We start from the raw sequence: 27202 nt of genomic DNA, 5'->3' as shown, positions 1-27202 counted from the left end.
GATAATGTTGTCACAGAACACGTTTCCTCCTAATTGGTTCTCGGTGTCAGTGTGCGTCCCACATCTTGTTTAGAATGAAGATTTTATAGCCTGCGCTTCCTTCTGTGCGAGACAGGAGGTCACTTTGTAGCTCCGGCATGCTCGGTGTGATAAAACAGAGATGAGTTTCTTCTTGCCTGCTGTAATGTCAGAGCATTTATATAATACACCAGGTTAACGCTCCGCGGCACAGGCAGGTACCGAAATCTGTCACTTGTGAGCTGATGAAGACCTTTCCCAGGAAGAGCTAAATAAAAGCGATCTTCTTAACACAAATATGACACCTTTTACCCAGTGTGAGCTTTAACATTGTGGCAAATGGCTTCTCCAAAGAACAATTTTCCTACTATGAAGGGAAAGTATAATTATAGAGTGACACAGAGTTATTACAGCTGCAATCATGTTAACCTTTGTATTGTTAGTACAGGGAACATTATCAAGTGTCTTCCTTGACCCACAGAGCTTACAGTCTGATGTCAAGTAGCCAAGGCTGTAGTGGGTGATTACTTCTCCTTCTGTCATAATTCTTAAAGAAAGCGTTTGTAACAGTCACAAATAATCAATTTTTTTCCCCCCTTTACGTATGTGAATTTATCTTCTGTTAATTTCCTGGCAGCTGACTGATCTATATCCAGATCACCGTTAATTAAGTGTACTTGTGCACGCTCTGCTTGCAGATAAAGAAATATTCCAGGGATTTTTGCTGACATCTTATCGAAAAATAAGATGACTATAACATCTATAACACAGTTAAAATTGCCCAAATTAAAAAATAAATAAATGAATCCTATAGCTTTAAACTGTACTCAGCTGCCAGTGTGTGTGTGTTAGGGATCCCTGGCACCCTATAATAACAAACTGGTGTCTAGTGGCAGGATCAGTAGACTCTCAAGCTAATTGAGTATAGATAGAATTAAAGTGCTCACTATTTTTTCCCAGCCAAAATATGCTGTATTGACATGCACAGAGGGACAAGTTTCAACCACTTTACAGTGACAGGTGCGTAAAGAGATGAACTCTTAGAACTTGCAGAATCCAAAAATTGGATTATTCTGAACAGAGAAGTAGAGTTTGCTAACTGTCTGCAAACGTTATTAGGGGTCACTTATAAATTGTTTTCATGAGAAAAGATATGCAATTATGACCCAACATTGTCTGCACTTAATCATAATAATAAGATCCCTACAATAAACATATTCCTATGCACCAACTGCAGAAAAATAGAAAACAGTAGGTATAATAGTTTTTTGGTCTTTCATTTTTTTTTTCTTTTATCACTTTTATTATTGAATTACAGTTCTCTGCCAACCTGTGTATGGCGTCATTTTCACTGTAAGAAAACTTGAAAATGCAAGAAAATAAATTCACAAAACTGACAAAGTGCCCCATTTTTTCATGTGTATTTTTTTCCTCTATACATACTTTATAAATAAGTAAAAGTTTCATATGTAATCCCCATTATGTTGACGGTGATAAAGTCGGTGATGAGAATAAATATAGGGCATATTGGCTGTGTAACGGAACGCAGTAGTATAGTCCACGATCTCCGTTGGTATCTTAGGTAATCCACAGTCAGAGTTAGAAAGCACGGCAATATTCCCAATCCTCCCAATAACCGGACGAAACACAGTTTGGGAGTCAACTAACTTGCTTTATTCACAGACTTCCAAATTTATGCAGTTCCCCTTGCAAGGGGTTTCCTTACAGATGTTACAGGGGATTTCTCCCATCAGGCAGTATGATTATCCCAACAGGCATTGCTGCACGAGAGGGATACTCCCACCAAAATGGACGATTAAGTGGATTATCCCCTCGTGCAGCAAAACTGGCAATTCACATAGAAATCCATATTTCACATAATATTGCTCGCTTTCATACGAATGACCATTCGGTAGATAGCTGGGGTCTGCGGGCACATTTAGTGAGAATACCGCTCAGATCCCAGCTAAACTAACCGAACGCCGCACAAAATACACTTAACCATCGAGTTCGGTTTAAAACTACCGAACATCGATGGGGAACAGAATGTGGCGAACGCTGATCTCTCGAACGCTCTGGAAGTTCAGCGGTGTTCGGATCATTGAGTAGCCGTTTTCAGTTCCAGGCTCTCGACGACCGAACACCGCTGCAGAGACAAAGGATCCAAGATGGCCGACCGCCGCATGGTCGGTAGCCGAACGATGGCCACCTAGGAGAGCCTTCAATTACCGATTGCAACATTGTTGCAATCGGTTAATTAGTGCCACACGACTGTGAGTGTGTGGTCTACCTGGGGAGCCCGCATTCGTTTGGCGAACGGCCCGGATAGCCGTGTTTCGTCAAACGAAAGGTTTGCATGCTGGTAGCGTACGGCTGCCAGCATGCGAACGGTCATAATATAGTACATCCACAAACAAGGTACACAGTAATACATTCAGCCTACGGACAACCTTTGTTAACTAGAGTCCAGAAGTGGCTAGGTTTGCCACAGGCTGCATGGTAGCAAAGAAAGCATTAAATGTATACGATTATAAAAAAAAATTGTTACATACTTACAACCTAACACAGAAGTATTGCATACTGATATGATATCTCCAAGATGAGAGAAGTGTGGTGCATAAAAAAAAAAATCGAGAATATAAAGTTGTTAAATTAGTCTGAGCAAACCTAATTATAGTGCACAGAAATATATAGCCTGACAGAAGAGGGGCTAGCTGTTAATTCGTAACATATGGAGTTCTGCAAGTAGCTTGCATAAGTATCATGCTAACGAAGATGGATTCGGTGGTCGAACAGAACCGGAGGTGCATCAACATTGTAGCGGTAAACATTGCACAGAGCATGAATGCATTGTGAATTATGCATATTGTGTAGCATAAAATTACTGTGCATATAGCAAGGTAGACAAAATAAATCTGCAAATATTAGGAGAGCAGATAGATTTACAGTGCCCAGCAAGAAACGAATGATATTAGAATAGAAAACATTGAAGGTGTCCGGATCGCTGGAAACACCTGTAAAGTTCTGGCATACGCAGATAACGTGTGTCTTACCTTAACTGACCTAATCACTTCCATGGGTTACCTACACTCAGTCCTGAAGTCCTTGGGGACTTACTGTGCTACAAGATCAACCTGGCAGAGTCAGTTGCCATGCCCCTTAAGCTTTCGTCCGTGGATACAGCACTTGCAGAGTCGATTCGAAATTGAAAGATAAGAATTCTGTTATCTAGGCGTGAGGATCATGTCTGAGTCAGCCCAATTGTTTTGTCAAATTTACGCCCATACCCTCCAAACCTTAATCAGAGACCTGGATCGCTGGGTAGATAAGCCCATCTTATGTAAAGAACATGTAGATTCTGTTGAGGTTAACATCCTGCCCAGAATCCTATTTATTTTGCAATCCCTCAAGATCAGGTCACCAGACAAGATGTGGAATAGAATAAACCCAACTAAATTTATTAAAATAGTCTAAAAAGGGCGGTTATATTAATGTCCTCCTCCTAGGCATATTCTACCGCCCGGAAACTCACATCATGCCGTATTATAGTATACAGGGATGTCACATCCAGTGTGGCCCAGACGAGATATGGCTGGTCTGCAGACCAGTAGAGGAATTCATATGGCAGCATAAATGCTGTCCCGGAACTTTCTATATCGACCGAATTTCAAGGGAGAACTTAGTTTACTTATAAATGTATTACCTCACTGCTCAACTGGAACAGGTGATTCATTTACACTCCCCTCCTGACCTAACATGTTGGGTGGGCTCCTTATTAGAGCAGACCTGCCACAATTTTAGATGTGGGCTCCTCAAAATGCTTTTGAGTCCTGTTTGGTCTGCCTCTTTCTACTCCTGGACCAAACCCATCTAAGAGTGAGATGACGAAGTTCTAGAAATCTGAGCTGGTTAGAGGGATATTCATGAGAATACTGCCAGGGGAAACAGGACTATTCATCCACCATACTTTAGCTCACCCCACAACTTCCCATTTTATACCCCAGGCGCAAAAATTAAAACGGTCTGTCTTTCTACAGGTTAGTTCTCTCCACGCATGTCATTTCCCAGTCTCATTTAATGGTTGTCAGGGTCTTACCTGAGTTGGGAGTCTGTAGCGCAGATATGTTGCTCACCCTTGCAGATAGCCACAGGCCGAGGTGGTCAGGTAAGAATTCACCTGGCCTGTGGGTCTGTGCACGGGGGCTGTGCAGGATGCAGTACCAAATACGCAGGACAGGCAAGGACAGAACCAGCAGGATAGTCGAGGGATAGCCGAGGTCAAAGGATGCCAGAGGTCAGAATAAACGTAGTCAGAAGCCGAGGTCAAATATACGAAGCAGATAAACTGGAACACTGGTACGACACAGGAACACTAGATCAAAGACTTGACACTGAGCACAGGAAGAGGCTGGGTTTAAATACCCTGCTGATGACCGATCAGAGTCAGGTGAGACACAGCCAAGTCAAGGTGCAGCCCCCGGTGTAGCAGCCAGGCCAGGAAGAACAGGACCGGAATCAGTAGTCTCTGTGTAAAGCTGCTGTGGCTCAGAGGTAGAAAGCAGGACTAGGACTGATAAGTTCCCCGGTTCAAGTTCCCTGTTGGGAATTCCAGGAGCGACCACGTCTGGCCGTCTGTCTCACAGGTGAGAACCCTGACAATGGTGTTGTGGTGGTAGCGTTTCTTAATTTGGTTGGCTTTATTAAACTCATAAAATTGTGCATTTCTTTTAATAGCATAATAACGCCTTGCCCAAAACCACTGTTCAAAAATGAATTCACGCATAACATACTGCCTACTCCACTTTTGTTCAGAGTCATTGGTGTATCATGAGATATCTTTGTTCTAGGTTTTTTTTTTTTTCTTCTTCCAAATAAATGTACAGACACCTCATTAAATGTTCCTTTATTTCTGAACACAAAGCAGCTTCACAGTGATAAGGCAAAATAATTATGCCACTATTTCTATGGATTCTCATTTATCGCAGTACTTTAACATCAATACGCCGAGATTTCACCCTTTCTGCTTGGAGAAGTAGAATCTCGCACTCATTCGCCAATTAGACCAGTTTCCTCCAGTAGAGAAAGGGTGCAGGTTCTCTGTGTTCCATGCTTCAGCTGTTACTGAGATAAATCACTATTTTCCATCTGAATTGGTAACACTATTACAGAGGCCATTAACTTATCCATTAAAACTCAGAATGGATGGCACAGTGCTGGCATTAAATCCTGTACTGAGAAATGACGGAAAATGGGGGGTTTTCCAGTGCCACAAAAGTTTGTTGTCATTGCATTTAATTTCAGATAAAGGATCCCTCATTTGACTTTCTTTCCCCCTTATCATTCAGGAAGAATTTCTTCTCCGCCTGGTCTCAGGGGATAGAATGTTACGGTAGACAGATTTCTCATGTCGATGTGCTGCCAGTCATCGGAGGGGCAGTGAAGCATGGGATTACGTTATCCTGCAGGTTTTGGGTCATCATGCCTGAAGTCATTATTGTATGAATGCCATATCTTTGTGTTAATGACTGTTCCTGAACTTCAGGGAGATGCTGTATGATTCGGTCAATGTACTGACCATGACATGGCTACTTAATAATGAAAAAGGAAGTGTGGGTGAATTTTCCGTAGGTATGTAGGGATTGTGTACTGTGGTCTTCCAGTGGATGCAGTGACTTTGTTGTGGAATACCAATGTACATGTTTATACCTTATGTAGTTCTATGAATGGATGGGCAGTGACACTGGGTTCATTGAGCATACTGTGCCATGCAGTGGACTGTAGCGGTAGGTTGTAGTGGGTACAAGGATTATGCTTTGGATATCCCATATCCTGTGCAAAAAAAATAAAAACTGACCAAATCAATAACATTCACAGTCCACCATCACATCTTTTAAAACCTGTATTATCAATGCAAATCTTCCGTTTAGTGTCAAATTACACACTCTCATCAAACCTGTACTCATATAAAATTGTATGCAATAGGGCAAAGGTCAGCAACCTATGGCACTTGTACCATACCTGGCATTCAAGGCGCTTTTGCAGGACACGCAAGGCTACCAGAGGCAAAATGGCTCTGGCCTATCAAGAGTCCCAGTGGGACTTCAGATATCTGTTAGTGCAAACCGAGTGGTGATTCCAGGTGGTGAGGGACTATCCTCAATTTACGCATTGCAGCACTTAGAGGAAGTGATATGAGATCACTTCCTCTCAACACTTGTGAACGGGAATCTGCAATTGACTAGAACAGCTATTGCAGCTCTTGCCCTTGAACTGTGCCTGGCCAGCCCAGTACCCACAGGACCCCAGGGAAGCCAATCACACTGCTAGATATACACAGAGCTGCAGAAGAAGCCTCCCCCTCATACAAATAATACAAACAGCACAAAGAAAAACACACTCACAGTTCCCACAAATATAGCAACCACTGACACTCCACATACACTAACACATCCCCACAAGCAGCCAACCACATGCACACACCACCAAACACACAATGTAACATATCATCCACACACGCAATTCCACAAGCAGCCTCCATACACAGCCCACATTCATAGTATCATAGACGATAACACAAACTGCTTATACACCGATACAATAGAACAGCACACAAATGCACAAATACAACGCTACAAAGAAAGTGCAGCTTCCATTTAGAATTGATATGAAGGCCATATTCCACTGCTGGGAATTGGTTTCTTTTTGTATTCAAGAAGAAAGGAGACTCTGCTCATGTGTTGATTGTAGGTGTCTATACATTGGATCCTATAAGATATTGAAGAATACCAATCCTGGGACATCCTGGGGCTTGAATGTACTTTCCCGTCTATCACTAATTAGGCTTTAATATGCAACAAATGCATGGCTGTCTCTCCTCCTATCCAAGTAGGGACCAGGATGAGTATAAAGTCTAGGCTATTGTGGATACCCATCACTACCCCATACATGGTAAGAGTTATGGTCCTGAGGAGAATACAGTAGGTCTTACACCTGCCTCCAAACTAGGGGTGTCATCCATTCACGTTCCCAGAAAGTGTTTGATGACATAATCTCCATTCATGCATTGCATATCGATGCAATTTCCGATGGTGCCATAGATCAGTTTACACCTTTCAATGATATAGAGAGGGGGGGGGGGGGGAGATAAATACACGGAGAGGGAGGGGAGGAGGAGAAATCAATGAAGAGGGAGGGGGGGGAGAAATAAATGGAGAGGGGGGGGAGGAGAAATAAATGGAGAGGGAGGGGAGGAGGAGAAATCAATGAAGGGGGGGGAGAAATAAATGGACAGGGAGGGGAGGAGGAGAAATCAATGAAGAGGGAGGGGGGGGAGAAATAAATGGACAGGGAGGGGGGAGAAATAAATGGACAGGGAGGGGGGAGAAATAAATGGACAGGGAGGGGGGGGATAAATGGACAGGGAGGGGGGGATAAATGGACAGGGAGGGGGGGAAATAAATGGACAGGGAGGGGGGGAAATAAATGGACAGGGGGGGGAGGACAGGGAGGGGGAAATAAATGGACAGGCAGGGTGGGGGGAATAAATGGACAGACAGGGAGGGGGGAATAAATGGACAGACAGGGAAGGGGGAATAAATGGACAGGGGGGGGGGATAAATGGACAGGGGGGGAAATAAATGGACAGGGAGGGGGGGAAATAAATGGACAGGGAGGGGGTAAATAAATGGACAGGGAGGGGGAGGGAATAAATGGACAGGAGGGGGAGGGAATAAACGGACAGGGAGGGGGGGGGATAAATGGACAGGGAGGGGGGGGAAATGGACAGGCAGGGTGGGGGAATAAATGGACAGGCAGGGTGGGGGGAATAAATTGAAAGGGGGGGGGGGATAAATTGACAGGGAGGGGAATTGACGGGATTAGGAGGGGGAATGAGAGTGGGGAGGGGAGAAGAGAGTGACAACGGGGGAGACGAGAGTGACAAGGGAGGGGGAGAAGAGAGGGACACGCAGGGGAGAAGAGAGTGACAAGGGAGGAGGGGGGAGAAGAGAGGGACAAGAGGGGGGAGAAGAGAGGGACATGGGGGGGAGAAGAGAGGGACAAGGGGGGTTGAGAAGAGAGTGACGAGGGAGGGAGAGGGGGAGAAGAGAGTGACAAGGGAGGGGGGAGAGATTGACATCCATCACACACACACAATGCACCCCTTGCACACAGAAAAACACACAATGCATTACACACAGACACACACACACAAGCAATTCAACCCTTACACACAATGCATCCCTTACACACACAGAAACACACAATGCATTCCTTACACACACTCAATGCACCCCTTACAGACGCACACACTGCATCCCGTACATACACAGAAACACTCATTGCAGCCCTTACACATACAAACACAGATTCACACAATGCATTCCTTACACACATATCAGGACATCCCCTACTCCTGTGAACAAACTAATTGGTGGAACATTAAGGTGGACCCTGGGGCCCAGACCTTGAGCTGTGCAAAGGGCCTTAAAAAAAATGGAGCCTTCTTCCTGTTCTCCCAGAACACAAACAGCCTCCAGAGAGCCTGTTCTACACCAGACCAGTGGAGCCAGACTGCAGGTAGAGCCCATCACCATCCTCATCTGATTGTAAGTAGGCAATCTAGTATATTATTCGTGGCACTAATCTCTAATTTACCTCACATTAAAGGGACACTTTAGTCCCCAGAACCACTGCAGCTTAATGTAGCGGTTCTGGTGTCTATAGCCTGTCCCTGCAGGCCTTTTAATGTAAACACGGTGGCACTGCAGCACTTGCGTTAGTTAACATGGGGCATTGTGATGTCATATCGGGGGGGATTGGGGGGCGGCAAACTTTACTTTTGCCTAGGGCGGCAAAAATCCTTGCACCGGCCCTGGATAAAGCTTCTGGTCCTCAGAATATACATTGGTTTTACCATGTGTCTACTGACCAGGGCATCTGGAAAAGGGCAGTAGGTATCCAAGCTTCTATCTACGCAGTGTCCTTTCATTGATTTCCTCTGTGGTAGTACTTTTGCAAAGTTAACTGGTGCCTACTGTCACTGGGCTAGTTTATAGGTTTGTTGTGATCTCGGTCATTGCCCTGCTTGATCCATCTTGCCCTGTTTATCTCTTATCTGATGACCATTCTGCAAAACCATTCTTCTCTTTACTGACCTTGTGTTTACTTTGACAGGTCCATAAATTCCATGAGAGATCACACGTACACATTTTGTTTCTTGTAAATTACTAACCTACCACCTTTCAAAAAGTGTTTGTTTTTTCATTAAGGTTATCCTATAACTACATAGATAGATCCGACACTGGAGTGTGCGTTACAGATAGAAGTGAGGATGCTAGGGTGTCATTGAGAATAATGGGCATGTTTATGAGTTTTAGTGAATGCAGTGATTTTCAGTGAGTCTGTAGTGGGGTTTCAGTGAGTACAGTTTGTATACTGTGGGATTGTACTCAGACTACAGTAAGTGGGTTGGTGTATAATTTGGAGCGGTGCAGGCAGAGGCGTAGCTAGAATCTGCTGGGCCCTGGTGCGAAAATTTACCCTGGAGCACCCCTCGCATGTGTCTCATCCCTCCCCCCTCCTCGGTGTCTTATTCCCACGCCCAGCCCCCCCTCCTCCCCCCCCGTGCCTCTTTCCCTCTGCCCCACAGTCCCTCCATGTGTCCCATTCCCTCTCCCCCGTAAGCCCCTCCATGTGTCCCAAAGGCACCTCCACCTCCAGCCCCTTCATGTGTCCCATTCCCTCTCCCCTTAGCCCCTCCATGTTTCTCATATCCTCCTCCCTCCCAGACCCTCTAGTGTCCCGTTTCTCCTTCTCCCACCCCTGTGTCCCATACCCTCCCTCTCTCCCCCTCCCCTCTATGTGTCCCATTCTGCCTTCTTTCCTCCTCCCTTCTATGTAACCCATACCCTCTCTCCCTCCTCCCCTTCCTTCCATTTGTCCCACTGTTCCCTCTCTCTCCTCCCTCCCCTCTAGGTGTCCTATTGCTCCCTCTCTCCCCTCCCTGTGTCCCATACCCCCAATTCCTCCCCTCCCTGTCTCCCATACCCTTTATTTCTCCCCCCTTCCCTCCCTGCGCTTCATTCCTACCTCTCTCCCTCCTCACCTCCAGGTGTCGCATACCCTCCCTTCCTGTGTCCCATTGTTCTCTCTCTCCTCCCTCCCCTCCCTGTGTCCCATTTCTTCCTCTCTCCCCCCTTCCCTCCAGGTGTCCCATACTCTCCATTTCTCCCCTTTCCTCTCCCTGTGCCCCATACCCTCCATTTCTCACCCCCTTGCCTCCCTGTGTTCCATACCCTCCATTTCTCCCCCATCCCCTCCCTGTATCCCATACGGTCTCTCTCTCCTCTCCCTGTATCCCATGCCCTCTCTCCCCCCTCCCTGTATCCCATACCCTATTTATCTTTCCCCTTCCCCTCCCTATATCCCATACCCACTCTCTCTCCCCCTCCCCTCCCTGTATCCCATACCCTCTCTCTCTCCCCCGTCCCCTCACTGTATCCCATACCGTCTCTTTCTCCCCTGCCTGTATCCCATGCCCTCTCTCCCCCTCCCCTCCCTATATCCCATACCCTCTCTCTCTCTCTCCCCCCTCCCCTCCCTGTATCCCATACCCTCTCTCTCTCTCCCCCCTCCCCTCCCTGTATCCCATACCCTCTCTCTCTCCCCCTCCCCTCTAAGTATCCCATACCCTCTCTCTGCCCTCGTCTCCTCCTGTAGCTTTCTGGCCGCGGTTCCCAGTCTGACAGGAAGTGCTCTAACAATGATCATTTCCTGTCAGACCGCTCGGCCACACTACACACAGGCAGGAGGGGAGCAGCACAGTGCAGCTCTCCCTTCCTGCCAGACCTCCTGGAACCGCAAACCCGGGCTGATGCAACTGTGCACTGGCCCATAAGGTATCCAGGAGGCCCACGGTCGCAGGGGTCGTGGCTGCGGCTCCCGAGACCGTGGTAGGTATGCCAGTGGGTGCAGGTTACAATGAGCATGATGTGGGATGGCTGTGTGATTTCATATATGTATATATATATAGGAGTCTAGCCAGCTCCTTGGTTTTGCACCCCTCCCTGTTACAGGTGCCTCATCTCAGGACCCTATTTAAGCCTTGTACTGCAGAGAACTCGAGATGGAAGGATTTCCCCAAGTGAGTAGCTCATTTAGCAGACAGAGTAGGACCTGCCAAAGATGGGGTACATTGACGTTTGTGGCAGGCTTATGCAATGTATGATCATATAATGTAACTAAACCCCCATTATTTTTTGCCTAGATTAGGTGTTTTTAATAAAACTAACAAAATTGTTCAGCACTATAATAACTGTTTAGTAGACAAGTGAGTGCGCTGGATTTTCATTTTTACTGTACTTATTGGCCCCCAGCAGCACCCCATTTAAGCATGTTTAGGTGAGTGCAGCCAAACCCTTGTTTTCTCAGTAAATGACTGAGGTTTCGGTGAGTGCCACATGTTGAGGGGTATGTAGTGCATCTTGTGGGCTATCAGTAAGTGTATTAGGTATACCGTGGAACTGCATTGTGCCCAGTGAGTAAGTGGTGGGTTGATGATTGCTACAATGAACGTAGTGTGGCAGGGTGAGTGGCACGTTTGCTGTAGGATAGTAGTGGATACAGTAAGTATACCGTGGGATTCTATGGGCAAAGTGTGCATACTGAAGCATGGCATTAGATATATAATCGGTGTGATGTGAGTCGATACAATGAATATTGGGTTTCTTTCAAAAAGGCTTTGAAACATAGCCAGCCTTAAGAACCTGTCACATGTCGGCTGATTAAATAAGTTGGCCTTATTGTATTGTTGATTTGGGGTAGAAAAGCAGCTTTTTGGCTCAGTGAGCATCAATTGGAGAATAATACACTGCTTTCAGTTTGCTGTGTTTGACCAGGAAGTCCTTAATATAGCCTGGACTTGGTAGATGTGTCACTCACAATTGAATGCCCTGTCTCTGTTTAATTGCATCAAATGGCATTAAAAACCCTCTGTATTTTAATCACAATCAAGTAATAATTGTCTTGGGCAGCGCCAAATTACCCGACCGCTAAATGGGGGCTGATCAGCATGAAGGAATCAAGAAGGAAGTGGTAATGAAGGGCCTGTAATTAGAGGAAACATGGCAGCACGGGCGTCTTATTTCGCCTTTCAGTTTCGTGGTGCATGTTGGGTTTTTGTTCTTTAAACAAATCGGCAGCAAAGGAGAACGTTTTGTTAAAGCTTTGGAGTGCTCTTTCATGCTCAGAATTAACCTAAAATATTCCAATTACAATTAAAATAATTCCACATGGGTTTAATCGCTGTTATGTAAAAGAGATAAGAAAAGCAGTATAATTATTCCCCGAGCCTAATGTGATATGAAAATCAGAGGGGATTGCTTAAAATGTCCTCTGCTGCGGCTGGAGGATGGGCCACGCTGCAGGAACAGCTCCATAATGCCTTTACACCTATCTAAAACTATCAACCACACCAGAAATGAGCTGTTAATATTCCCTCAGTGATCGTTGGGGATATTTTACATTCCTAAGCATTTAAAATGAGCAACAATAGCAGAGTCTTAATATATCGCCATGGTTACGGTGTGGTCCCATCCTCAGCCCTCTTTCCCTCTTCTACCTCTGGATCTCTCTCCCACTCACTATCTGTCAGACACCTTTTTATCAGCACGTTTACAGCCTCACACAATACTGCTGCGCTGTGTGCGTCTTACAGCCACTATCTGACGCCAAGTGCCTTTTACCTGCTAGACATCTTTAGCAGTGCTTAATCTTGTAAGTGTCCTGATATACCACTAGTATTGTCACATGTTACACCCCTTCACTGTGAGTCCTCATAGGGAAACCTTTATCAGAAAACTTTAACTTTTCTTAAGATACATACTCTCTCGGTTATCTCTGATAAAACCAATATATTATACAATCCCTAGGGGGTCAGTTATTACACCAATATACAGTTTATTCCCTGGGTAGAGTGTTATTACACCAATATACAGTATATCGCCTGGGCAGAGTGTTATTACACCAATATACAGTATATCACCTGTTGAGTCGTTTATTACACCATATATATAGTATATTCCCTGGGTACTCGGTTATTACACCAATATACAGTATATCACCTGAGGAGTCGGTTATTACACCATATATATAGTATATCCCCTGGGTAGTCGGTTATTATACCAATATACAGTATATTACCTGGGGAGTCTGTTATTACACCAATATACAGTATATTACCTGGGGAGTCTGTTATTACACCAATATACAGTTTATTCCCTGGGGAGTCAGTTATTACACCAATATACAGTTTATTCCCTGCGGAGTCGGTTATTACACCAATATACAGTATATTCCCTGGGGAGTCGGTTATTACACCAATATACAGTATATTACCTGGGGATGTTATTACACCAATATACAGTATATCACCTGGGGAGTCTGTTATTACACCAATATACAGTATATCACCTGGGGAGTCTGTTATTACACCAATATACAGTATATTACCTGGGGATGCTATTACACCAATATACAGTATATCACCTGGGGAGTCTGTTATTACACCAATATACAGTTTATTCCTTGGGGAGTCGGTTATTACACCAATATACAGTTTATTCCTTGGGGAGTCGGTTATTACACCAATATACAGTTTATTCCCTGAAGAGACAGTTATTACACAAATATACAGTTTATTCCCTGGGAAGTCTCTTATTACCAATATACAGTATATTAGCTGGGGAGTCTGTTATTACACCAATATACAGTATATTCCCTGGGGAGTCAATTATTACACCAATATACAGTATATTCCCGGGGGAGCTGGTTATTACACCAATATACAGTATATTACCTGGGTAGAGTGTTATTACACCATTATACAGTATATTACCTGGGGAGTCTGTTATTACACCAATATACAGTTTATTCCCTGAGGAGACAGTTATTACACAAATATACAGTTTATTCCCTGGGAAGTCTCTTATTACACCAATATACAGTATATTAGCTGGGGAGTCTGTTATTACACCAATATACAGTATATTCCCTGGGGAGTCAATTATTACACCAATATACAGTATATTCCCGGGGGTGCTGGTTATTACACCAATATACAGTATATTACCTGGGTAGAGTGTTATTACACCAATATACAGTATATTCCCGGGGGAGCTGGTTATTACACCAATATACAGTATATTCCCTGGGGAGTCAATTATTACACCAATATACAGTATATTACCTGGGTAGAGTGTTATTACACCAATATACAGTATATTACCTGGGGAGCTGGTTATTACACCAATATACAGTATATTACCTGGGTAGAGTGTTATTACACCAATATACAGTATATTACCTGGGGAGCTGGTTATTACACCAATATACAGTATATTACCTGGGTAGAGTGTTATTACACCAATATACAGTATATTCCCTGGGGAGTCAGTTAAGTACACCAAAAAACGTTATATTCCCTGGGGTGTCTCTTATTATTATACTATGGGATGTTTCCTAGTTCACTAATATACCATATGTTCCCTGGGAGTCTCTTCATAGTTTGTATGTTCTCTGTATCCCAATACACTGTATATTCTGTAGGGAGTTTCTTTTTACCCCAATATACTGTATATTCCCCATGGAGTTTCTTATTGCAGTATTTGATTAATATGCTGTATGTTCCCTGTAGCATCTCTTTTTATATTGATGTACTGTATATTTCCTTGTTATTCATATACTGTATGTTCCCTGTGGAGTCTCTTATTACACCAATATAAGGTATGCTCACTAGGGAGTCTCTTAGTAATATACTGTATGTTCCCTGGGGGGGTTTCTTATTAATATACTGTATGTTCCCTGGGGGGGTTCTTATTAATATACTGTATGTTCCCTGGGGGGTTTCTTATTAATATACTGTATGTTCCCTGGGGGGTTTCTTATTAATATACTGTATGTTCCCTGGGGGGGGGGGGGGGTTCTTATTAATATACTGTATGTTCCCTGGGGGGGGGGGGGGGGGTTCTTATTAATATACTGTATGTTCCCTGGGGGGGTTTCTTATTAATATACTGTATGTTCCCTGGGGGGGTTCTTATTAATATACTGTATGTTCCCTGGGGGGTTTCTTATTAATATACTGTATGTTCCCTGGGGGGTTTCTTATTAATATACTGTATGTTCCCTGGGGGGGGGGGGTTCTTATTAATATACTGTATGTTCCCTGGGGGGGGGGGGGGGTTCTTATTAATATACTGTATGTTCCCTGGGGGGGGTTCTTATTAATATACTGTATGTTCCCTGGGGGGGTTTCTTATTAATATACTGTATGTTCCCTGGGGGGGTTTCTTATTAATATACTGTATGTTCCCTGGGGGGGTTTCTTATTAATATACGGTATGTTCCCTGGGGGGGTTCTTATTAATATACTGTATGTTCCCTGGGGGGGTTCTTATTAATATACTGTATGTTCCCTGGGGGGGTTCTTATTAATATACTGTATGTTCCCTGGGGGGGGGGAGGTTCTTATTAATATACTGTATGTTCCCTGGGGGGGTTTCTTATTAATATACTGTATGTTCCCTGGGGGGGTTTCTTATTAATATACTGTATGTTCCCTGGGGGGGTTCTTATTAATATACTGTATGTTCCCTGGGGGGGGTTCTTATTAATATACTGTATGTTCCCTGGGGGGGGTTCTTATTAATATACTGTATGTTCCCTGGGGGGGGTTCTTATTAATATACTGTATGTTCCCTGGGGGTTTTTCTTATTAATATACTGTATGTTCCCTGGGGGGGGGGTTCTTATTAATATACTGTATGTTCCCTGGGGGTTTTCTTATTAATATACTGTATGTTCCCTGGGGGGTTTTCTTATTAATATACTGTATGTTCCCTGGGGGGGGGGAGGTTCTTATTAATATACTGTATGTTCCCTGGGGGTTTTCTTATTAATATACTGTATGTTCCCTGGGGGGGTTTCTTATTAATATACTGTATGTTCCCTGGGGGGGGGGGGGGGGTTCTTATTAATATACTGTATGTTCCCTGGGGGGGTTCTTATTAATATACTGTATGTTCCCTGGGGGTTTTCTTATTAATATACGGTATGTTCCCTGGGGGGGGGGGGTTCTTATTAATATACTGTATGTTCCCTGGGGGGGGGGTTCTTATAAATATACCGTATGTTCCCTGGGGAGGGGGGTCTTATTAATATACTGTATGTTCCCTGGGGGGTTTCTTATTAATATACTGTATGTTCCCTGGGGGGGGGTTTCTTATTAATATACTGTATGTTCCCTGGGGGGAGTTTCTTATTAATATACTGTATGTTCCCTTGGGGGGGGGGGTTCTTATTAATATACTGTATGTTCCCTGGGGGGGGGGGGGTTCTTATTAATATACTGTATGTTCCCTGGGGGGGGTTCTTATTAATATACTGTATGTTCCCTGGGGGGGGGAGGTTCTTATTAATATACTGTATGTTCCCTGGGGGGGTTTCTTATTAATATACTGTATGTTCCCTGGGGGGGTTTCTTATTAATATACTGTATGTTCCCTGGGGGGGTTCTTATTAATATACTGTATGTTCCCTGGGGGGGGTTCTTATTAATATACTGTATGTTCCCTAGGGGGGGGTTCTTATTAATATACTGTATGTTCCCTGGGGGGGGGGAGGTTCTTATTAATATACTGTATGTTCCCTGGGGGTTTTTCTTATTAATATACTGTATGTTCCCTGGGGGGGGGGGGGGGTTCTTATTAATATACTGTATGTTCCCTGGGGGTTTTCTTATTAATATACTGTATGTTCCCTGGGGGGTTTTCTTATTAATATACTGTATGTTCCCTGGGGGGGGGGGGAGGTTCTTATTAATATACTGTATGTTCCCTGGGGGGGGGGGGTTCTTATTAATATACTGTATGTTCCCTGGGGGGGGGAGGTTCTTATTAATATACTGTATGTTCCCTGGGGGTTTTCTTATTAATATACTGTATGTTCCCTGGGGGTTTTTCTTATTAATATACTGTATGTTCCCTGGGGGGGGGGGGGGGTTCTTATTAATATACTGTATGTTCCCTGGGGGGGGGGTTCTTATTAATATACTGTATGTTCCCTGGGGGGGGGGGTTCTTATTAATATACTGTATGTTCCCTGGGGGTTTTCTTATTAATATACTGTATGTTCCCTGGGGGGGGGGGGGGTCTTATTAATATACTGTATGTTCCCTGGGGGGGTTTCTTATTAATATACTGTATGTTCCCTGGGGGGGGGGGTTCTTATTAATATACTGTATGTTCCCTGGGGGGGGTTCTTATTAATATACTGTATGTTCCCTGGGGGGGGGGAGGTTCTTATTAATATACTGTATGTTCCCTGGGGGGGTTTCTTATTAATATACTGTATGTTCCCTGGGGGGGGTTTCTTATTAATATACTGTATGTTCCCTGGGGGGGTTCTTATTAATATACTGTATGTTCCCTGGGGGGGGGTTCTTATTAATATACTGTATGTTCCCTAGGGGGGGTTCTTATTAATATACTGTATGTTCCCTGGGGGGGGGGGAGGTTCTTATTAATATACTGTATGTTCCCTGGGGGTTTTTCTTATTAATATACTGTATGTTCCCTGGGGGGGGGGGGTTCTTATTAATATACTGTATGTTCCCTGGGGGTTTTCTTATTAATATACTGTATGTTCCCTGGGGGGTTTTCTTATTAATATACTGTATGTTCCCTGGGGGGGGGGGAGGTTCTTATTAATATACTGTATGTTCCCTGGGGGGGGGGGAGGTTCTTATTAATATACTGTATGTTCCCTGGGGGGGGGAGGTTCTTATTAATATACTGTATGTTCCCTGGGGGTTTTCTTATTAATATACTGTATGTTCCCTGGGGGTTTTTCTTATTAATATACTGTATGTTCCCTGGGGGGGGGGGGGGTTCTTATTAATATACTGTATGTTCCCTGGGGGGGGGGGGGGGGTTCTTATTAATATACTGTATGTTCCCTGGGGGGGGGGGGTTCTTATTAATATACTGTATGTTCCCTGGGGGTTTTCTTATTAATATACTGTATGTTCCCTGGGGGGTTTTCTTATTAATATACTGTATGTTCCCTGGGGGGGGGGGAGGTTCTTATTAATATACTGTATGTTCCCTGGGGGTTTTTCTTATTAATATACTGTATGTTCCCTGGGGGGGGGGGGTTCTTATTAATATACTGTATGTTCCCTGGGGGTTTTCTTATTAATATACTGTATGTTCCCTGGGGGGTTTTCTTATTAATATACTGTATGTTCCCTGGGGGGGGGAGGTTCTTATTAATATACTGTATGTTCCCTGGGGGTTTTCTTATTAATATACTGTATGTTCCCTGGGGGGGTTTCTTATTAATATACTGTATGTTCCCTGGGGGGGGGGGGGGTTTCTTATTAATATACTGTATGTTCCCTGGGGGGGGGGGTTTCTTATTAATATACTGTATGTTCCCTGGGGGGGGGGGGTTCTTATTAATATACTGTATGTTCCCTGGGGGTTTTCTTATTAATATACGGTATGTTCCCTGGGGGGGGGGGGTACTTATTAATATACTGTATGTTCCTTGGGGGGTTTCTTATTAATATACTGTATGTTCCCTGGGGGGGGTTTCTTATTAATATACTGTATGTTCCCTGGGGGGAGTTTCTTATTAATATACTGTATGTTCCCTGGGGGGTTTTCTTATTAATATACTGTATGTTCCCTGGGGGGGGGGGGGGGTTCTTATTAATATACTGTATGTTCCCTGGGGGGGAGTTCTTATTAATATACCGTATGTTCCCTGGGGGGGGGAGGTTCTTATTAATATAATGTATGTTCCCTGGGGGTTTTCTTATTAATATACTGTATGTTCCCTGGGGGTTTTCTTATTAATATACTGTATGTTCCCTGGGGGGTTTCTTATTAATATACTGTATGTTCCCTGGGGGGGGGGGGGGGTCTTATTAATATACTGTATGTTCCCTGGGGGGGTTTCTTATTAATATACTGTATGTTCCCTGGGGGGGGGGGTTCTTATTAATATACTGTATGTTCCCTGGGGGGGGTTCTTATTAATATACTGTATGTTCCCTGGGGGGGGGGAGGTTCTTATTAATATACTGTATGTTCCCTGGGGGGGTTTCTTATTAATATACTGTATGTTCCCTGGGGGGGGTTTCTTATTAATATACTGTATGTTCCCTGGGGGGGTTCTTATTAATATACTGTATGTTCCCTGGGGGGGGGTTCTTATTAATATACTGTATGTTCCCTAGGGGGGGTTCTTATTAATATACTGTATGTTCCCTGGGGGGGGGGGAGGTTCTTATTAATATACTGTATGTTCCCTGGGGGTTTTTCTTATTAATATACTGTATGTTCCCTGGGGGGGGGGGGTTCTTATTAATATACTGTATGTTCCCTGGGGGTTTTCTTATTAATATACTGTATGTTCCCTGGGGGGTTTTCTTATTAATATACTGTATGTTCCCTGGGGGGGGGGGAGGTTCTTATTAATATACTGTATGTTCCCTGGGGGGGGGGGAGGTTCTTATTAATATACTGTATGTTCCCTGGGGGGGGGAGGTTCTTATTAATATACTGTATGTTCCCTGGGGGTTTTCTTATTAATATACTGTATGTTCCCTGGGGGTTTTTCTTATTAATATACTGTATGTTCCCTGGGGGGGGGGGGGTTCTTATTAATATACTGTATGTTCCCTGGGGGGGGGGGGGGGTTCTTATTAATATACTGTATGTTCCCTGGGGGGGGGGGGGTTCTTATTAATATACTGTATGTTCCCTGGGGGTTTTCTTATTAATATACTGTATGTTCCCTGGGGGGTTTTCTTATTAATATACTGTATGTTCCCTGGGGGGGGGAGGTTCTTATTAATATACTGTATGTTCCCTGGGGGTTTTCTTATTAATATACTGTATGTTCCCTGGGGGGGTTTCTTATTAATATACTGTATGTTCCCTGGGGGGGGGGTGGTTTCTTATTAATATACTGTATGTTCCCTGGGGGGGGGGGTTTCTTATTAATATACTGTATGTTCCCTGGGGGGGGGGGGGTTCTTATTAATATACTGTATGTTCCCTGGGGGTTTTCTTATTAATATACGGTATGTTCCCTGGGGGGGGGGGTTCTTATTAATATACTGTATGTTCCCTGGGGGGTTTCTTATTAATATACTGTATGTTCCCTGGGGGGGGTTTCTTATTAATATACTGTATGTTCCCTGGGGGGAGTTTCTTATTAATATACTGTATGTTCCCTGGGGGTTTTTCTTATTAATATACTGTATGTTCCCTGGGGGGGGGTTCTTATTAATATACTGTATGTTCCCTGGGGGGGAGTTCTTATTAATATACCGTATGTTCCCTGGGGGGGGGGGGGGAGGTTCTTATTAATATAATGTATGTTCCCTGGGGGTTTTCTTATTAATATACTGTATGTTCCCTGGGGGGTTTCTTATTAATATACTGTATGTTCCCTGGGGGGTTTCTTATTAATATACTGTATGTTCCCTGGGGGGGGTCTTATTAATATACTGTATGTTCCCTGGGGGGGTTTCTTATTAATATACTGTATGTTCCCTGGGGGGGGGGTTCTTATTAATATACTGTATGTTCCCTGGGGGGTTGAGGTTCTTATTAATATACTGTATGTTCCCTGGGGGTTTTCTTATTAATATACTGTATGTTCCCTGGGGGTTTTTCTTATTAATATACTGTATGTTCCCTGGGGGGGGTTCTTATTAATATACTGTATGTTCCCTGGGGGGGTTTCTTATTAATATACTGTATGTTCCCTGGGGGGGGGGGGTTCTTATTAATATACTGTATGTTCCCTGGGGGGGGGGGGGGGTTCTTATTAATATACCGTGTGTTCCCTGGGGAGGGGGGTCCTATTAATATACTGTATGTTCCCTGGGGGGTTTCTTATTAATATACTGTATGTACCCTGGGGGGGGGGGTTCTTATTAATATACCGTATGTTCCCTGGGGGGGTTTCTTATTAATATACTGTATGTTCCCTGGGGGGTTTCTTATTAATATACTGTATGTTCCCTGGGGGTTTTTCTTATTAATATACTGTATGTTCCCTGGGGGGGGGGGGGTTCTTATTAATATACTGTATGTTCCCTGGGGGGGAGTTCTTATTAATATACCGTATGTTCCCTGGGGGGTTTCTTATTAATACAATGTATGTTCCCTGGGGGGTTTCTTCTTAATATACTGTATGTTCCCTGGGGGTTTTCTTATTAATATACTGTATGTTCCCTGGGGGGTTTCTTATTAATATACTGTATGTTCCCTGGGGGGTTTCTTATTAATATACTGTATGTTCCCTGGGGGGGGGGGTTCTTATTAATATACTGTATGTTCCCTGGGGGGGGGGGTTCTTATTAATATACCGTATGTTCCCTGGGGGGGGGGTTCTTATTAATATACTGTATGTTCCCTGGGGGGTTCTTATTAATATAATGTATGTTCCCTGGGGGATTTCTTCTTAACATACTGTATGTTCCCTGGGGGTTTTCTTAGTAATATACTGCATGTTCCCTGGGAGGTTTCTTAGTAATATATGTGTGTTCCCTGGGGGGTTTCTTATTAATATACGTATGTTCCCTGCGGGGTTTCTTAATAATTGTGACGAGAGCAATCTCGCCACATTGCATTGGAGAAGCCTGGTTGCCCGCCTACTGCCTTTGGACTATGGACCAGACTTTAAAAGACTTTATTTTCCCTGCAGAAAGGCTTATTCGTGCCTTTCTGCCGGGGTGTTCGGTAGATTTTATCTACCGAACAAACTGCCGAAGGAGCGACCACCTGGGAGCTGGAGTGTGCCGCCAATTTACCTCCCTCTTAATTGACTAATACAGGGTGGTCTTTGTTCGTTTACCGAACACGTGGCGGCGGGCATTTTAAAAGTCCCGAGCGGCCAGCGGTGTTCAGTGCTTACACCATGGATCTAAAAACGGACACTTATTTGCACGAACACCGCTGAGCCGTCCGCCGCCTGGTTCTTATTCGTACAGATCTAACGAATACATGTTCATCCGGTACTTTTGTTATGTGAATGTGTTAACCCAGATAGCTTTGCCATGGAGCCTATTCGTGTAATTAAAGACTTTGGCTCCATGGCACTTGAACTGTGTGAATAGGATCTGAGCGCTATTCGGTAGTTTTGTGCGCTCAGATCCCAGCTATCTGGGGATGTGTGACATCTCTGTGTTTTATGTATAAAATATGACTTTGTGTATTTTAAAGTGTTTTAATGTTTCTGTGCATAATGGCGATTTGCCTTTGTCCTGGGAGATAATTGAATTACTTCTCAATTATCTCCAGGGCAGAGGAGAGGAAGCCAGGATGCATTGTGGGAAAGTATTGTGACTGTATGTCCTAAATTGATACCTTTCTGTCTTTAGTTACAGTCTCCCATTTGGTCCCCTAGGGGAGTGTCCACCAAGTGGGAGACCTGCATAAATACTGGGCGGGTAGCCCATAATAAACCAGACCACTGCTTGACCCTCAACAGGGAGCCTTGTCTCATTCTTGGGGGGATTCACTGTATGCTGATAGAGACTTGTGTGCAGGTAGTGGTTATTGTGTGGTGCGGCCCAATATACCCACAAACCCACTCCCCCCCATCCTCCACCAATTAAGACCAAGAAACGTAAATGTGGTATAAACAGGCCACAGCTTTATTTATAAATAACAAGCATAAATATATATAAATATATATAAACCAATATTTAACTATCCTTAATATGAGTAAGACGTAACTCAAACTCGTCCTTGCCAACCAGACCATAACAACTCTAGAGTACCCCCTTCCAGAGTACCTGCCCTTCCCCCTCGTCCGAGATAACTGGCCTTCACCTTGGCCTTCCAATTCCCCATGCCAACCCCTGGCCGCCTTTCCTGGCACGGGGGGCAAGCCCAATTACCAACACATTTTCCGAGGTTAGGGGAGGGACCAGACCCAGCATTCCTTCTTCCAGTGTACTCCGTTTCCCAACTGGTTCGGCAAGGACCATACCCGCCACTAGCGCCTGCTGCATTTAAGCCTAAATCAGCGGGCGCGACTCCCAACCAACGCCATGGCCTGCTCAAGCGCATCCTGCAGCGCTAAATTAAATAAATCTAACCCCACGTCGGTCAGATGGACCCCCTCCGGGCGAAAATAGATCGCTGCCTGCCGCTCAAATATTCGGTGTCGCACCGTGACACCTCCGACTCCGAGCACAAATTTGGACTCCCTTTTGTTGATCTTAACCCTGCAGCTCTCAATAGCCCCCTGATCCCGCGCGCTCCCCCAATAGTTCCTGTGGCAAACCTAGCCACTTCTGAACTATATTCATTGCAGGTTGTCCGTAGGCTGAATGTATAACGTGTCCCGTTGACTGTATGTGTATTGTACTGTGACCGTTCGCATGCTGGCAGCCGTATGCCGCCAGCATACAAAGCATTCGTACGACGAAACACGGCTATCCTGGCCGTTCACCGTACGAATGTGGACTCCCCAGGTAGACCACACATTCCCAGGTCGTGTGGCACCAATTAACCGATTGCAACATTGTTGCAATCGGTAATTAAGGGCTCTCCTAGGTGGCCGGCGATCCACTACCGACCATGCGGCGGTCGGCCATCTTGGATCCTTTGTCTCTGCAGCGGTGTTCGGTCGTCGAGCGCCTGGAACTGATAACGGCTACTCAGTGATCCGAACACCGCTGGACTTCCAGAGCGTTCGGGAGTACCGCGTTCGGTACATTATGTGTCCCGTACTTATTCGGTGCTTTTAAACTCACCTTGATGTTTAAATGTATTATGTGCGGCGTTCGGTCAATTCAGCTGGGATCAGAGCGGTATTCTCACAAAGTGTGCGCCCCGACCCCAGCTATCTACCGAACGTTCGGTTATTCTAAAGTGCCGAATATTACGGGAATTATGTATTTTACTGTCAATTGTCGGTTTTGCTGCACGAGGGGATAATCCACTTAATCGTCCATTTTAGTGGGAGTATCCTTCTCGTGCAGCGATGCCTGTTGGGAAAGTCACAATGCATGTTGGGAGAAATCCCCTGGAATATCTGTATGGAAACCCCTTGCATGGGGAACTGCATAAATACGCTGCTTGTGAATAAACCGAGTTAGTTGACTCCCAAACTGTGTTTCGTCCGGTTATTGGGAGGATTGGGGATATTGCCTTGCTTTCTACTCTGACTGTGGATTTCCTGAAGATACCAACGGATATCGTGGACTAATATACTGCATTCCGTTACAATTGGTGGCAAGCGACGGGATCCGAACCTTACAGCCGAAAAGCAGCGTTCGTGTAAACTGGAACTACCGAACAAGGAAAGCAAGGGCAATTCGTATGGAGATTGATTATACCATACTGAAACGACAGACTTTAAAAGAACTATTGGAAGCCAGGGGTAAGATAGCCAGCAACAAATCTAAGGCTGTGCTGATCGCAGAACTGATGGAGGGAGACCAAGCCCGCAGCGCTACACCCCCACCAGCCATGGAAGAGACCCCATTCCAAAAAGAGCTACGAACCAGGTTGGCGTTCCTACCACAACCATTACCGCTGGAAATAATGACCGTGATGATATCGGATGTACAAGATTATCTGATGGCAACCAGCACACCAGCAACACCGCCTAGGGCAGAGTCTGTTACTGCCTCCACCTACGGACAGGTAAAGCCCAAAGTCCCACATCACGCATTTAAAGCGTTTTGTGAAGAAAAGGACGAAATTGATGGATATTTGCAGGATTTTGAGCGGCTGTGCGATTTGCACGATTTGGAACCCGCCACATGGGTGCCGCTGCTGGCAGGCAAATTATCGGGTAGGGCAGCTGAAGCCTACCGTGCTGTACCCCGAGAGGACAGCAAAGATTGCCCTAAGGTAAAGAGGGCGATCTTAGAGAGGTATGCTATTACCCCAGAGGCGTACCGGCGGAAATTCCGGGGCTTGCGCAAGCCTGAGAAAGATTCACATGCAGAATGGGCGCACAAGCTGGACCAAGCATCACTAGGCTGGATACAGGCCAGCAACGCTACAAACATGGAGGAGTTGAGGCAGTTAATGCTGCTGGAACAGTTTTTTAATGGTTTGTCCCCGGAAGCACAAGAATGGGTGAGGGACCGTAAACCACTCACCCTACCCGAAGCCGCTAAATTGGCGGATCAGCATTTTGATGCCAGGAGGCATCACGGTGCCCAAAATAAGACCCTCCCTCGGATTACAGGGACACCCAATAATTTTATCCCTACCAGCCCCACCGTACCCCTGCACCGGCCAGCACTGAATACTCCACCACCCCCCTCCCGATACAACGGCCGGGCTAACATTCAGTGTCACACATGCAAACAGTGGGGGCACATTTCTCGAGAGTGCACCCAAAACAGGAGCCGGCAAGCTTGGAATCAAGTGCGACAAAATTTGGCACCCAGGGCTGCTGCGCACCATTACCAGGTAGCCCCCGCCACCCAAGAATTGCTGAGTGCTCAAATTGAGGAGCCTCTAGGGGTGCTGCATGAGGTAATGTCGGTCCGGGCCACCGACAACCGACAACATCACCGGCAGCTAGTAACCCTGGAGGGGAAGGAGGTACAAGGGCTCCGGGATTCAGGAGCCACTCTAACTTTGGTTGCACCACATTTGGTACCAGGCGCAACCCACACTGGCGGCTCAGTGGCAGTACGGGTGGCAGGGGGAGCAGTATACCGGCTACCTACTGCCAAGGTTCATTTGGATTGGGGTGTGGGAGAGGGAACTGTGGAAGTGGGGCTGATGCAGAATTTACCTGCAGATGTTGTGCTGGGGAATGACTTGGGCCAAATGACTTCCGCTTTTATTCCCCAGGCTCCGTACCAGGAGGCACACCCCGTAACCACCCGACAACAGGCTCGCACCACGGCTACACCGATACACTCTGAGGCTCAGGTAAGAGACCCTGTTCCCCAACTGACCCCCATGTCCTGGGATACCCCGACGACTTTTGCGACCGAAGTCCAGACCGATCCCACCCTCCAAGTATATAGGGACAGGGCACAAACAGACCAAGCAGGGCTAGAGGGGGAGCGGTTCATCTGGGAGAAAGAGTTGCTATACCGTGTCACGGCAAAAGATGTGGGGGGGTCTGTCACCTTAACTAATAAACAGCTAGTGGTACCCCAGAAATATAGACAGGAGCTGCTGAGAATTGCGCATGACATTCCCTTGTCAGGACACCTAGGGATGACCCGTACCCGATACCGTTTGACCCATGCCTTCTTCTGGCCCGGGATCTCTCAGGATGTGCGCCAGTATTGCACCTCCTGCGACGTCTGCCAGCGTGTAGGTAAACGAGGGGATCGCCACAAGGCCAGGCTATGTCCCCTACCCATCATTGCAGAACCCTTCAGCCGAGTAGCGGTGGATATCGTAGGGCCCTTGCCAAAACCCAGTCCCTCTGGCAAAAGATATATCCTAACTATAGTGGACTACACCACCAGGTACCCCGAAGCTGTAGCTCTCTCTAATATCCACGCTGAGACCGTAGCGGAAGCCTTAATGAAGGTATTTTCCCGAGTAGGGTTTCCCCAAGAGATCATCTCAGACCGAGGTACCCAATTTACGGCCGAAGTTACCCAACATCTGTGGAAGGTGTGTGGCATTAAGCCAATAGTTGATTCCGCCTACCACCCCCAGTCCAATGGGCTATGTGAGCGGTTCAACGGGACGCTGAAGCAGATGCTTCGGACGTTCGGGGAGACCCACAAAGACTGGGAGAGGTTTCTGCCTCACCTACTCTTTGCTTATAGAGAGGTTCCCCAGGAGTCAACAGGATTCTCCCCGTTTGAGCTACTATTTGGGAGGAGGGTGCGGGGACCCTTGAATTTGATTAGGGAACACTGGGAGGGGGAGAGTCCCACTAACGAAACCCCTATCATATCATACGTCCTGGAGTTCAGGGACCGTCTGGAGGCGCTAACTCAGGCTGTACACACCAACCTCCAGGCGGCCCAGCAACGCCAGCGACGCTGGTACGATAGAGGAGCCAGGGACCGCAGCTTTCAGGTGGGACAGAAGGTCTTGATCTTAAAGCCCGTCCGCACCGATAAGCTGCAGGCCATCTGGCAAGGCCCATACCAGGTAGT

This window comes from Pelobates fuscus, chromosome 13 (genome assembly GCF_036172605.1).
Source record: "Pelobates fuscus isolate aPelFus1 chromosome 13, aPelFus1.pri, whole genome shotgun sequence".
Taxonomy (NCBI): Eukaryota; Metazoa; Chordata; class Amphibia; order Anura; family Pelobatidae; genus Pelobates; species Pelobates fuscus.
This window is presented reverse-complemented; position numbering follows the sequence as displayed.